Here is a 12,831-nt window from a genome sequence, read left to right on the forward strand (position 1 = left end):
TACCTCGAGTACCGGAGGGGACACGTGATGTAAGGCTTCGTCCACATTGCAGCCGGCTTGTGGGAGGCATGGCCTAACGGCGTTCGAGACAGGGGAGACGATACGAAATTGGGAAGGGGGAAAAATAGGAAATGGGAGAAAAAGTAGATGCAAAAAAAAAAAAGTCAAACACAAGGGTGACTTCCAAATAAAATCACTTATTTAATTACAATGTATAAAGTTGCACAATAGTTGAAGATGAAAACAGGCGGCTGGCTGGAGACGTGTGCACTCCGTTAAATGGTGCATTTATATAGCAGTTTTTAATCCAAAGCGCTTTACAATTTGTTCCTAACATTTCACACACCGACGGCGGAGGTGAGACCACCGATATTTACCGATGTCGATATCTCTGTATAGAAAACACTTTTTTATGATAATCAAATAAAGAGCTATTTTCCAAAACGAATTTTTTAAAAACTTTTTAAACTTATTTTCAGGAATGACTGATTTTTTTTTTTTTTTTTTTTTTTTTTATAACTATTTAAGACCAAAACATGAGAACAAATATATAAATAAAATAGTTTATTTTTTATTTTTTTTTATATCGGCCCTATCTTGATATCGGAACGATACCGATGTGTAAAAAAATTACCATATCGGCGGCCGATATATCGTGCATCACTACCACCGTGTGACCGTCTATTCGTGGGTATTGTTGGGGCGTGGTCGGTAACGGCTCTGCTCCGGCCCCAGGTGGAGAAGCTACAGACAGCCGTGGGGAGGAGAGGCTCCTGGCAGCAGGACAAGGACAACACCGAGCGGCAGACGCCAGGAGGATCCAGGACCTGGAGCGACAGGTGAGGCTCCTCATCGTCCCGGCTCCACGCTAATGAGGGAGGACGCGATCGCTCCTTTTTTCCCTCTCTGCGGTTTAAGATAAGATGTTCCTTTATTGATTCCGTTGGGGGAAATTCAGGCATCATAGCAGCATGGGCGGAGGTGGGAGGGGAGGTACAAGTACATGTGATAGTAGAAGACATGATATAGGTCATACAATTATAGTACAGTGGAGAAGTAAAAATAGGCAGTGTAAACAATATAACAATATAATTAACTCTGAGTATGTGCATATGAGCAAGTAGGCAGTGTAAATAAGTCAAGGTGCAGGTGAGGGTATGTATGCCCTCTGTTATATTTGCCTTACAATAAATATAGTTACAATATATATATATCTAATCTAATATCTAAGCTATGATTGAGTATACAGTATTCACCGGTGCAGTATGCATAAGGTATGTATGCCGTGATATACTTCATACGTTATACATTGTCCGTTTAGGTGGAATTCAGACACACACTGTGATCATAGTTCCTTGTAGTTGAATGTCTGGCAGCGGTCCCTGCCCACTGTTGTGGAGCCTGATGGCCGCTGGTATGAAGGACTGGCCGACTTTTGCGTATACTCTGCAGGGTATTAAAAAGTCTTAAATTACATTTGCGCAGGTATAACATTTTAATACATTTGTTTGCACAGGTGTTGGTGGTTAAAGAGTCATATCTGCTTACCTGGCACCTCTGTTACAAGGCCATATAAGGAGCAGGCGATTCCATTTTGTGCTGTGTGTATATTTATACTGGACTTGAAGAAGTCTTTATTTGTAGCACACATTGCAACGTAGTCATGCAGCGACACACACGCATGCGTGCATTTTATTGGGTCGCAGATTACATTTCTTCTCCATCCCGTCGTCCCTCCTCCCGGGAGCAGACACGGTTTGTGGCGTGGGCCTGCGCCCTGGGGACCAATCCAAGTGCTCCTGTCCATCTTCGTCAGCATTAGCGATGTTTTTCTGTTGGGTTGATCTCACCCTTGCGAGCACGGGGAGAACATGCAAACACCACACAGAAAGATACCCCGCCTGGATACCTGGCAACCTGGTCCCCAAGCGGGAATCGAACCCAGGACCTTCTTGCTGTGAGGCAACAGTGTTAACCACTACTCCACCGTGTGTTGTGTTGATCCAGAACTACCCTTGGCGTGATGTCAACTGTTAAATGTTTTTAAAAGGGACCAGACATCACAGGCTTGTACCTGAACTGCTCCCCCTAGGGCATTATTTAAACCCTTGTATATGACTTCCCATAATCTGTGGAACATGTTTTTGATTATTTATTTTCAAGCACCTCTTCATTCCCTTGTATTACACACAATTTTTTGGTGGGTATAGCACATAAAAACGTGTACAAACTTGCCAGTCCTTCAAGACCAAGTTCCTCTCTGTCCAGGTGAAGGAGATGGAAGCCATACTGAGACGCAGACACCCCAACTCTCTCCCAGCTCTGATGTACGCCGCGGCCTCCACCTGCGGACCGGAGGACCAGGACACCTCCCCGCCCAACCGGATCACCGCCCTATTGGAGCGCAGGGTTCAGCGTCTGGAGGCGGAGCTGGAAAACCACGACGAGGAAGCAAAGCGCAGCCTGAGGGCCATGGAGCAGCAGTACCAGAGGATAAAGGTAGATTACAAGGTCTCCAGTGAAAGAGTGCCAGAGGATAAAGGTAGATTACAAGGTCTCCAGTGAAAGAGTGCCAGAGGATAAAGGTAGATTACAAGGTCTCCAGTGAAAGAGTACCAGAGGATAAAGGTAGATTACAAGGTCTCCAGTGAAAGAGTACCAGAGGATAAAGGTAGATTACAAGGTCTCCAGTGAAAGAGTGCCAGAGGATAAAGGTAGATTACAAGGTCTCCAGTGAAAGAGTACCAGAGGATAAAGGTAGATTACAAGGTCTCCAGTGAAAGAGTGCCAGAGGATAAAGGTAGATTACAAGGTCTCCAGTGAAAGAGTGCCAGAGGATAAAGGTAGATTACAAGGTCTCCAGTGAAAGAGTGCCAGAGGATAAAGGTAGATTACAAGGTCTCCAGTGAAAGAGTGCCAGAGGATAAAGGTAGATTCATGCATTAAAGCGTTCCGTCTCCAGACGGATTTCCGTCAATTTGATTGGGGAGATCCGTCCATTTGATTCGCAGTCTGACGGAATTGGCTACCTGGTATAATATGATTTGTAGATGCATACAGATTGAAACAAAATTGAGCCAATCAGAGGCGCCAAATATGGAAAAGGGCTTTTTTTCCCCCTATCGCGCCAAGCAGTCATCACTCAGCGACTCGAGAGACAGGATTACGCTGCTCACTCCGGAGGCTCGCTCCGCGGTTGCAGCTGCAGGCTATTGGGCGAGTGACAATTGCGAGGTCTGAGAAGTTTGTCCGCCACATGGCAGGGTAACAAAATAGTCATGTAAAATAATTAAAAACTGCGGTGTGTTTTGGTTTTACGAGTCGCCTTTTTTGCAGCCTCACGCGTCAACTGCTTGTTTACCAACGTCACAGCCACCACGCTGCTTGCACTCGGCTCGCTGCTATATACCGATTAGCTAATGTTAGCTTAATGGAGTCGGTTAAATGGAAGGAGTAAGCCGGCCACTAAAAAGAGAACCCACCGCGGGTTTCTCAGATGAAAAGGATCAGCGGGACCACCTAACAAAAATTTTCGAGAGGAGAGGACGTTTGAAGAGACTGGCTAGGCAGCGCTACTGTTTATTAGCTTAACTCCGTAGCAACATCACACAGGTGTGTATCTGTAGACAGTCTCCTCCCCACCGTAGATATTCTCTCCCCACCGTATGTATCTTTTTTCTACCACCACCCCCTCCTAATGTACAGTCTCCTCCCCATCATATGCATATAATCTCTTAGGATCTATGGGTAACAGTACTGTATATTTCTCTCCCACCCACCCCCTCCTAATGTACAGTCTCCTCCCCATATGTATATAATCTCTGTTAGGATCTATGGGTAACGGTACTGTATATTTTCTCCCACCCACCCACCCCCTCCTAATGTACAGTCTCCTCCCCATCATATGTATAATCTCTGTCAGGATCTATGGGTAACATTACTGTATATTTGCATATCGTATATGTCACAAATGTAACAGTACTATATACCTGTAGTATGTCCCTATGCCATAAATGTCATGATGTCAATGTCATGCATGTCATAAATGTCACTATGAATTGAAAATGGGGGACCCTGATGTAAACAAGACAAACTTCTTTCTCTGGTCTGCATCCCCTTAACAATTGTGTGTATTGAGCCATACTGTATTGTACCCATTCTGCAATCGGTTAAATATTGATTGTTATAACGGATTGCAGAATGGGTACAGTACAGCTCAATACACACAATTGTCAAGGGGTTGCAGACCAGAGAAAGACTTTCCTCTTGTTTACATCAGGGTCCCCCATTTTCAATTCATCATAACATATTATGACATACATGACATACAGATAGATAATACTGCTACATCTATACATTTATGACGTACCAGATTTACAAATACAGTATTGTTTGTGATACATTTGACGAAGAAACTGTACATTGGAGGAGGTTGGGTGGAGGGGGGGGGGGACTGTACATTGGAGGTGGTTGGGGAGGGAAGGGTTGGGTAGGCGGGGTGGGGGGGTAACTGTACATTGGATTATCGACGAAACCGAAACAAGTAGGCTCCCTTAAAACGCCAACGCTATTAAAAAGAAATACAGTGGAGGTTAAAATAAGAATATGACTTGGCCTGATTCAGTCAGGAGATTTTTTTTTGCTTTAATCCCTGGGTAGATTACAAGGTCTCCAGTGAAAGAGTACCAGAGGATAAAGGTAGATTACAAGGTCTCCAGTGAAAGAGTGCCAGAGGATAAAGGTAGATTACAAGGTCTCCAGTGAAGAGTGCCAGAGGATAAAGGTAGATTACACATGTATAAAAAAGTAAAATAAAGTAAAATAGTGCAATCACAATACTGGTATAATAATAATAACTTTGTTTTATACAATTCTGAGGTAGGCTTACTCTCTTGGTAAACATTAACACCATACCATTATATGGTATTTACTGCACAGCCAGGCCAGCATATAACAACAATAACAAAATATATTGCCTATGGTAAATCCGTTGAGGGAAATACCGTAATTCCTCTAATATACATGAAACCCGGCTTGTATTAGGAGGCCGGCTTATAATTGTTTAGCTCAACAGCGCACCCGGTCATTAATAGAGACCCGGTTTTTAATTGAATACCGGTTACTATTAGAGGAATTACGGTATGTCACAAATGTAACGGTACTATATATCTGTATGTTGTGTATGTCATAAATGTCACTATGAATTGAAAATGGGGGACCCTGATGTAAACAAGACGAAAGTCTTTCTCTGGTTCTCCTATTACTAATTAGTCATTTGATAATAATGTTATTTAACACACACACACACACACACACATTTTAATACTTTATTTGGTTCCACAAATTATATTACATAAACAGGGAATCGAATGTATCGAGGCCAAGCAGCACTGAACACAGCACCTCCTTCTCCACGTGGATAAGCTGCCAATAATAGCTGAGACAGAGCATTTTCGATACCACGGGGGAAAAGGTTCAATCTTAAAATGTTAAAGTGTACACCTGACTGACACACATACAGTATGTATACAGTACACACACATACTCGTTTTCATTGTCCATATTGCTTCACAAATAGCTCTGTACTGTAACTAGGGTATTTAATAAAGTAACTTTTTAATTTTTTTTAAAGAATCGAAATGCAAATATGTTACTCCTATGATCCTAACCCCCCTCTCCCCCCCCCCCCCAGATGAAGACAGGCTGAAGGCCCTGAAAGAGAAGGTTAAAAAGGTCAAAGAGGATCTGGCGACGGTGATTCATTCTCTTGCCGAGCAGGCCAAACGGGTCGAGGGATTAATCCAAAAAAATGAGGCGTGATGCTTTGGCCCGCGGGGGCGCCGGACACCAAATGCCCGTAAGTACACATTTTTGGTGGCACAATGTTCTTTATTTTTTTTTTTTGATCAAATTTTTTTTATTGACATTCTCACGAAACAAGACAACACATTAACCACAATCACAATACATAGAACTTCACAAGAAAATAACAAAAACAATAATAATAATGACTAACAATTATACAGACAAAAGAAAAGAAACCAGAGTTCAACCTACTAAATTAATTCCAAGGGGTACTATCTAATAAATGGTCTTTCCCAGTGTTCAGTCCCGATTCCCGGCCGTGTGACCCCATATTAATAAAACGTACATCTCCAACCCACCACAAGGACCATTTTTTGGGGGAACACGACCTGAAACCAGAGCAATGAACCTTCATGAAAAAACAAAAACCTGTAGGTGTTCCATAGACTCACAGAGACCGTGTAAAAGTGGCCAAACAGTGAAGAACTAGTTAAATAGCTGCCCCCCCATAATATCCCCAGCTAAACTCAAGATGACAAGACAAGGGACAAGACAGACACAAACACTTCCTCCTCCCCCTCCCAAGAGACCGCCGGACTCACCCGAACACGCACCCCAACCCCGCTCAGCCGCACACTGCGGTCTTTACCTTCTCAGCTGCTGCGAACCACAGGTCAATTCCAGCCTGCCCCACCCCAATCACCCGGGCTGTGGATATCTCAAGATAAATCACATCCAATAGAGTTAGGGACCAGTTAATCATTGTAAGCTTCTCAGGCTCCTTCCATCTCATTGCTATTAGCTTCTTCGCTGCTGTGACGCCCGCTAGGACAACCCTTTTCAGTTGTACGGACGCGGGTAGTGTCGTTATATCGTTCAGGAGTAGCGTAACAGCTGAGAATGGGATAGTTAAGCCACACAGATCTGAAAGTTTGTCCGTTATTGACCTCCAGAAGCGGGCCACTGGTGGGCAATCCCAATACATATGCATATAAGTGCCAGTGGCCTTTTGAGAGCACAAAGTGCACCGAGAGTCGGTTATCAGTCCCATAGCAAATAGCTTCCTAGGTGTAAGATAGGTCCTATGAATATAATTAAAATTAATTTGCTGGTGATTGGGGTTGCGGGAAGATAATGCCACATTTGCCCAAACATCATCCCAGTCAAACTCGGGGTCCAACTCCGGGATATCCACACGCCAGATTGTATCCAATGATAAATTTTTATACGTGGATTGAATTAAGAGCGTATAAAAGTCGGAGACAAACCCTCTGGATGTCGTCCTGTCCACTATGAGCCTGAGGAAGGGGTGTGGGTGCAAGGCTTGAGCCCACGGTACGCCATGCGCCCTCAGTGCTGACCTTAGTTGAAGGTAAAGAAAGAAGGACTCGCCGGGAAGATCATAAAATTCTCTTAAGTCCTGAAACGCACGGAGGCCGTTCTTATCATAAATATCCTCCAGAGTATGCACTCCCCTCCTTTGCCATTGAGGAATATTAACCGGCTTGTGTCCAACAAGTAATTGCTGGTTATTAAAAATTGGAGAGTCCAGGTGCCAAGGGCATTTAACCCCACACGACCTCTGTACATTACGCCACGTTTGGATCACGTGAGTTATGATCGGTCCATACCTCAGCCGGCATTTCGCAATAGAGACAGTGGAGTACACTACATCCTGCAATCTTAGCGGAGACACCGCCGCCGCTTCTAAGGAGCGCCACGATACAGCCTCTACAGGGTCTAGCCAGCACATCAGAGGTCTCAGTGAAAAGGACCAGAAATAAAGTTTAAAATCAGGGATTGCGAGGCCCCCATCTTGTTTCCTACGTTGAGTAGTAGCCCTTTTGATTCTCGGGCGTTTGTTATTCCAGACAAACTTAGATACCATCGATTGTACCTTGCGCCAGTGGTCTATTGGAGGGGGCAGGGGGAGCATTGAGCTAATAAAATTTATCCTAGGCAGGATGTTCATTTTGATTATGGAAGCCCGGGCTTGTAAGGAGTTAGGAAGGGACGACCACCTGTCTAGATCCTGGCGTATTTTATCATAAGTACCCGTGAAGTTGTACTTAGTAGTTTGGTTCAGCGTGGGGAATATCTCTATGCCCAGGTATTTAAAATGTTCTACTATGGGGATATCAGCTGGTAGTCGTACCGCCTTGGCCAGTTCATTAAGAGGTAGGCAGGCTGATTTGTTCCAGTTAATCTTAAAACCTGACAATTTACCAAAGTCGTCGATTATCCTCAATAATTTTGTGGCCGACCGGGAGGGGTCGTCCATGAAAATCAGCAGGTCATCCGCATAGAGAGCAATTTTGTGTGGAGTATTGTTGACCATTATGGGGACGATGTCCTCCGATTGCCTAATAAATTGGGCCAAAGGTTCGAGGGAAAGCGCGAACAGTCCCGGGCTCAGAGGGCAACCCTGTCTAGAAGATCTGGAGACTGGAAAGAGTGTGGAACAGTTTTTGCCTGTCAGTATCATCGCAGACGGCGAGGCATACAGGACTTTAATCATATGAATAAAACTCTTTCCAAGACCCATGACCTCAAGTACCTTCCACAGGTATGACCACTCAAGTCTGTCAAACGCCTTCATGGCATCCAAAGACAGAACTGTGGATGGAGTTGTATTGTCTTTACTGTTATCGATTACATGCAACAGCCTCCTAAGATTATCTGCAGCCAGACGCCCCGGGATAAAACCAGTTTGATCGCAGTGTACCAATACAGGCATAAATCTCTGCAGGCGACGGGCCAGCACCTTGGCAAACACCTTTAAATCGGCCCCGAGAAGACTCAAGGGTCTATAGCTACCACAATCATTGGGATCTTTGTCCTTTTTGAGAAGTAAAGAAATCAACGCCATATTGACATCTCTTGAGAACTCCCCTTGTTCGATAGCGTAATTGATCATATCGAGCATCAATGGACCCAGTTGGTCCCAGAAAGCTAAATACACTTCGGGTGGAATACCATCCCAGCCTGGCGCCTTACCCCTCTGCATTTCAACAATAGTCTCCCTCAATTCTACGAGAGTAATCGGTCTCCCCAGTTCCTTGGCCTCTTCCTCAGAAATGTGGGGTATCTCAAGCCCGCCGATGAACGATTCAAATCTAGAGTCATCCAGATTACCCTCTGAGCTATATAACTGTGAGTAAAACTCTTTAAAAGTGTCATTGATCTTTTTCGAATCAGTAGTGACTGCACCCTGGCTCGTCCTAATCGAGGGGATATCTGAGAAATGATCATTTGAGCGTATTTTCATTGCCAATAGATGGCTAGGTCTGGAGCCGTGAAAATAGTAATTTTGTCTTGTCCTATGTATCAAAAACTCAGACTGTTGTTTAAGTATGGAGTTTATTTCTTTTTTTACTATCTTACGTTGTGTGTTTAGTCGTTCATTATAGTCAGTTTGCAAGGATGCGTATAGGTCCGCATATAATGATTCCAGTCCTTCTAGCTTTTTTGACCGGGATTTTCGCAAATTGGAGGCAAATAGTGTGACATGACCCCTGATGAATCCTTTCAATGCGTTCCACAGGACCCTAGGGTCTTCTACTGTGCCAACGTTGATCTGCAAAAATTCTGCTAGTTTACTCCTGAACTCAGAACAGAAGTCATCGTTCTTTAGCAAGGTCGAATTAAAACGCCATCTGGGAGCTCTTGCGGAGAGCCTGCCAAAGGTTGCCGTAAGGAAAATCCCCTTGTGGTCTGAGAGAGCCAAGGGAACCAATGAGACATCGAAACTATCAAACATATTAGGGGACGCGAATGCATAGTCAATTCGAGAGAAGCTTTTGTGTCTGGCTGACAGGTGAGAGTAATCTCTGAGGGTGGGGTTGCATAAGCGCCAGAGGTCTGAGAGCCCCGTGTCTTTGGCCCACATCCTGAGGGCCTTAGAGGCCCGTTTCTGGTCGCTCGTTTCAGAGGGCCCAGACCTATCCATCTCCGCATCCCAGCACGCATTAAAATCGCCACCCACAATGAGAGCGTATCCATTAAGTTCCAACATATTCTTCGTGATTGTATTATAGAACGCTGAATCAAATGTGTTAGGAGCATACAATGCTATTATAGCCATCTTCCTATGCAAGAATTCAACTTTTGCTATAGTAATCCTTCCCTCCGTGTCCGACCATACATCCAAGATTTTGATATCAAGGTTACGTCTTGTAACTATGACTACTCCTTTCGTCTTATCATCGGCTGAGGATGCGGAGATAACGTGATATTGCCGATTTGCCAGTCTTGACACGTCACCTACCATTAAATGCGTCTCACTAAGGAGAGCAAGGTCAATATTTCTCCTCTTCAATAGCCAAAGGACACTGGCACGCTTGTGTGGGGCGTTAAGCCCTCCTGCGTTCCAAATTAAAATATTCAATTTAGCCATGGTCGAGCTTGTATAAGTGCGTAGAGAACATACCCGTGCAGCCAGGCTGAGTACAGAGGTGCCGATCCCGGCGGGCCCGGACGGTCAATCCCAGGAGTTCAGAGGAGGAACACTTACACATATATAAGACAACAGTACATAGAACACATAAAAATACCACCCCAGCTACAGCCCCCCCCCCTTCTACTCTAAACCCTAACCCACCCGTCCTACTATAAGTTCCTCTATACCCACTCTCCAATCCCCACCCTATGCCCCACCCACTGAGGATGGTCATCTTCCTATCACTTCCCACTAGAGACATGGATCAATAAGACGCTTCCCACTCCCACCCCCCTCTAGTTAAACCCCTGAGTAAACCCCCACTAGTCCAATAAACACAAATAATAATAAAAATTAAATTCAATAAAGATATCGGTCGAAAACCACCTGAGCACTGGCCCTAACATAAGACAACCATAATGGTAAAAATAGCCATTATTAAATAATAACTCCACATCAACCTACAACCATCTATTTCCGAATCTGCGCTTCAACGTCGCAATGTTATGGCCCAAATGGGTACAGGAAAATTCAAAACAAAATTAAATTAAAGCATCCCAGCCGATAGTCTAAGGCAGGATCGGGTCACAGGTTAATTGTGCAAAATTGTGTGAACAATGTCAATTAAACAATGACAAAAATAAGAAAGGGAAAAAAGGGGTTATGGTTAAAGTGCACCCCTGAAGCAGTCCCTCTGATCAGGCACAACGGCTGACATGACATAACCTATGTAAGAATCGACAATAATAGGAAAAGGAAAAAGAGGGTTATGGCTAAAGTGCAAGCAAAGTTAAACTTGACCCAGCCTGTTATCACATATTTATGTATATTCGTTCGAGAGCCAACATGAACCTTGGCCCTAACATGACAGCTATAATGGAAAAATTAGCCATTATTATATAATTACTCAGCATCAACCCTGTGACCAACTACCTCGTAGTCTGCATATTAATGTTGCAACATTATAGTATAAATGGAAAAAGGAAAATTCAAAACAAAATCAAAGCATATCAGCAGTTAGTCTAAGGTAGGATCGAATCACAGTTAAATTGCTCATTCAAATGCCATTAAAACAGCGACAGTAATAGAAAAAGGAAAAAGAGGGTTATGGCTAAAGTGCAAGCAAAGCTAAACCTAAGCCAGCCTGTTATCACATATTTTATGTATATTCGGTCGAGAGCCAACGTGAGCCTTGGCCCTAACATGACAGCTATAATGGAAAAATTAGCCATTAATATATAATTACTCAGCATCAACCTGTAACCATCTACCCTGGAGTCTGCATATTAATGTATCAACGTTATAGCATAAGTGCCTCACGGAAAATTCAAAACAAAATTAAGGCGAGTCAGTAGTTAGTCCAAGGTAGAACCGGATCACATTTAAATTGCTCATTCAAATGCCATTAAAACATATAGGAAAATTCAATACAAAATTAAATTAAAGCATCCCAGCCGATAGTCCAAGGCAGGTTCGGGTCACAGGTTAATTGCTCATTCAATTGCCCTTAAAACAGCGACACTAATTATTATATAATTACTCAGCATCAACCTGTAACCATCTACCCTGGAGTCTGCATATTAATGTATCAACGTTATAGCATAAGTGCCTCACGGAAAATTCAAAACAAAATTAAGGCGAGTCAGTAGTTAGTCCAAGGTAGAACCGGATCACATTTAAATCGCGCATATAGATGACATAAAAACAGCGACAATAGGAAAGAGAAAAAAAAAGGAAGAGAGGGTAATGGCTAGAGTGCAAGCCATATAACCATATAGCCATTAAGTGCAAGCCATACCCGACCCAACCTGTTATCAAATATTGTTTATGCATATTCAACCGACCTTGGCATCTACTTTGGATCACCAAAGCTCAAAACAACCTGGATATAAAAATAAAAAGCATACCAGAAGTTAGTTAGGGACTCGGTCACTCTTGAACTGTGCAAACCAATGTCCCTTTGAACAGCAACAGCAACCAAAATACGTAACCATTAACGAATGTCTCAGCGCAGACCATAGTCGAAGCCCGCTGGCTAGCCCGAGGCTAGCGCGTAAGCTAGTGACGAATCCGGATAGCACGTTAGCCTACTATGTACATTGTTCAGCTAGCTCGTTAGCTTCCAAAGAGGCGATACACAAGTACGACCATGAGGTCAGCTTTAGCAAGTAACAGAAGTCATTGGGAAGCCCCGCTAGTTGGATGGGCAGAGGACAGTTAGCATGTCTGGGCATGACAGCAAGTGTTTGTGAATAGGCGACCTAATCAATGTATATAGGCCCAAACCGCCAAGTCACTCACCCTCCATAGATATCAAGCAACAGACTCGGGTGTCTTCGCGAGATATTCCTTCGCTTTAGCCAACGACCAAAACAAACGCTGACCACCGACCTTCTCCAACACAGATAGTTTCGCGGGAGCGAATAACGTGGGCCTCAGGCCTAGTCTCCATAGCTTAGTCAGGACCACCTTGTACTCGGCTCTCTGAGCTTGAACCTCCGGTGTAAAGTCCTCGAAAATGGCCACTTTGTGATCGCCAAACCTCAGAGTACCCCTTCTGGTACGAGCCGACCGCATGATGATTTCTC

The sequence above is a fragment of the Notolepis coatsorum genome, assembly GCF_963971535.1.
Source record: "Notolepis coatsorum genome assembly, chromosome: 1".
Classification (NCBI taxonomy): Eukaryota; Metazoa; Chordata; class Actinopteri; order Aulopiformes; family Paralepididae; genus Notolepis; species Notolepis coatsorum.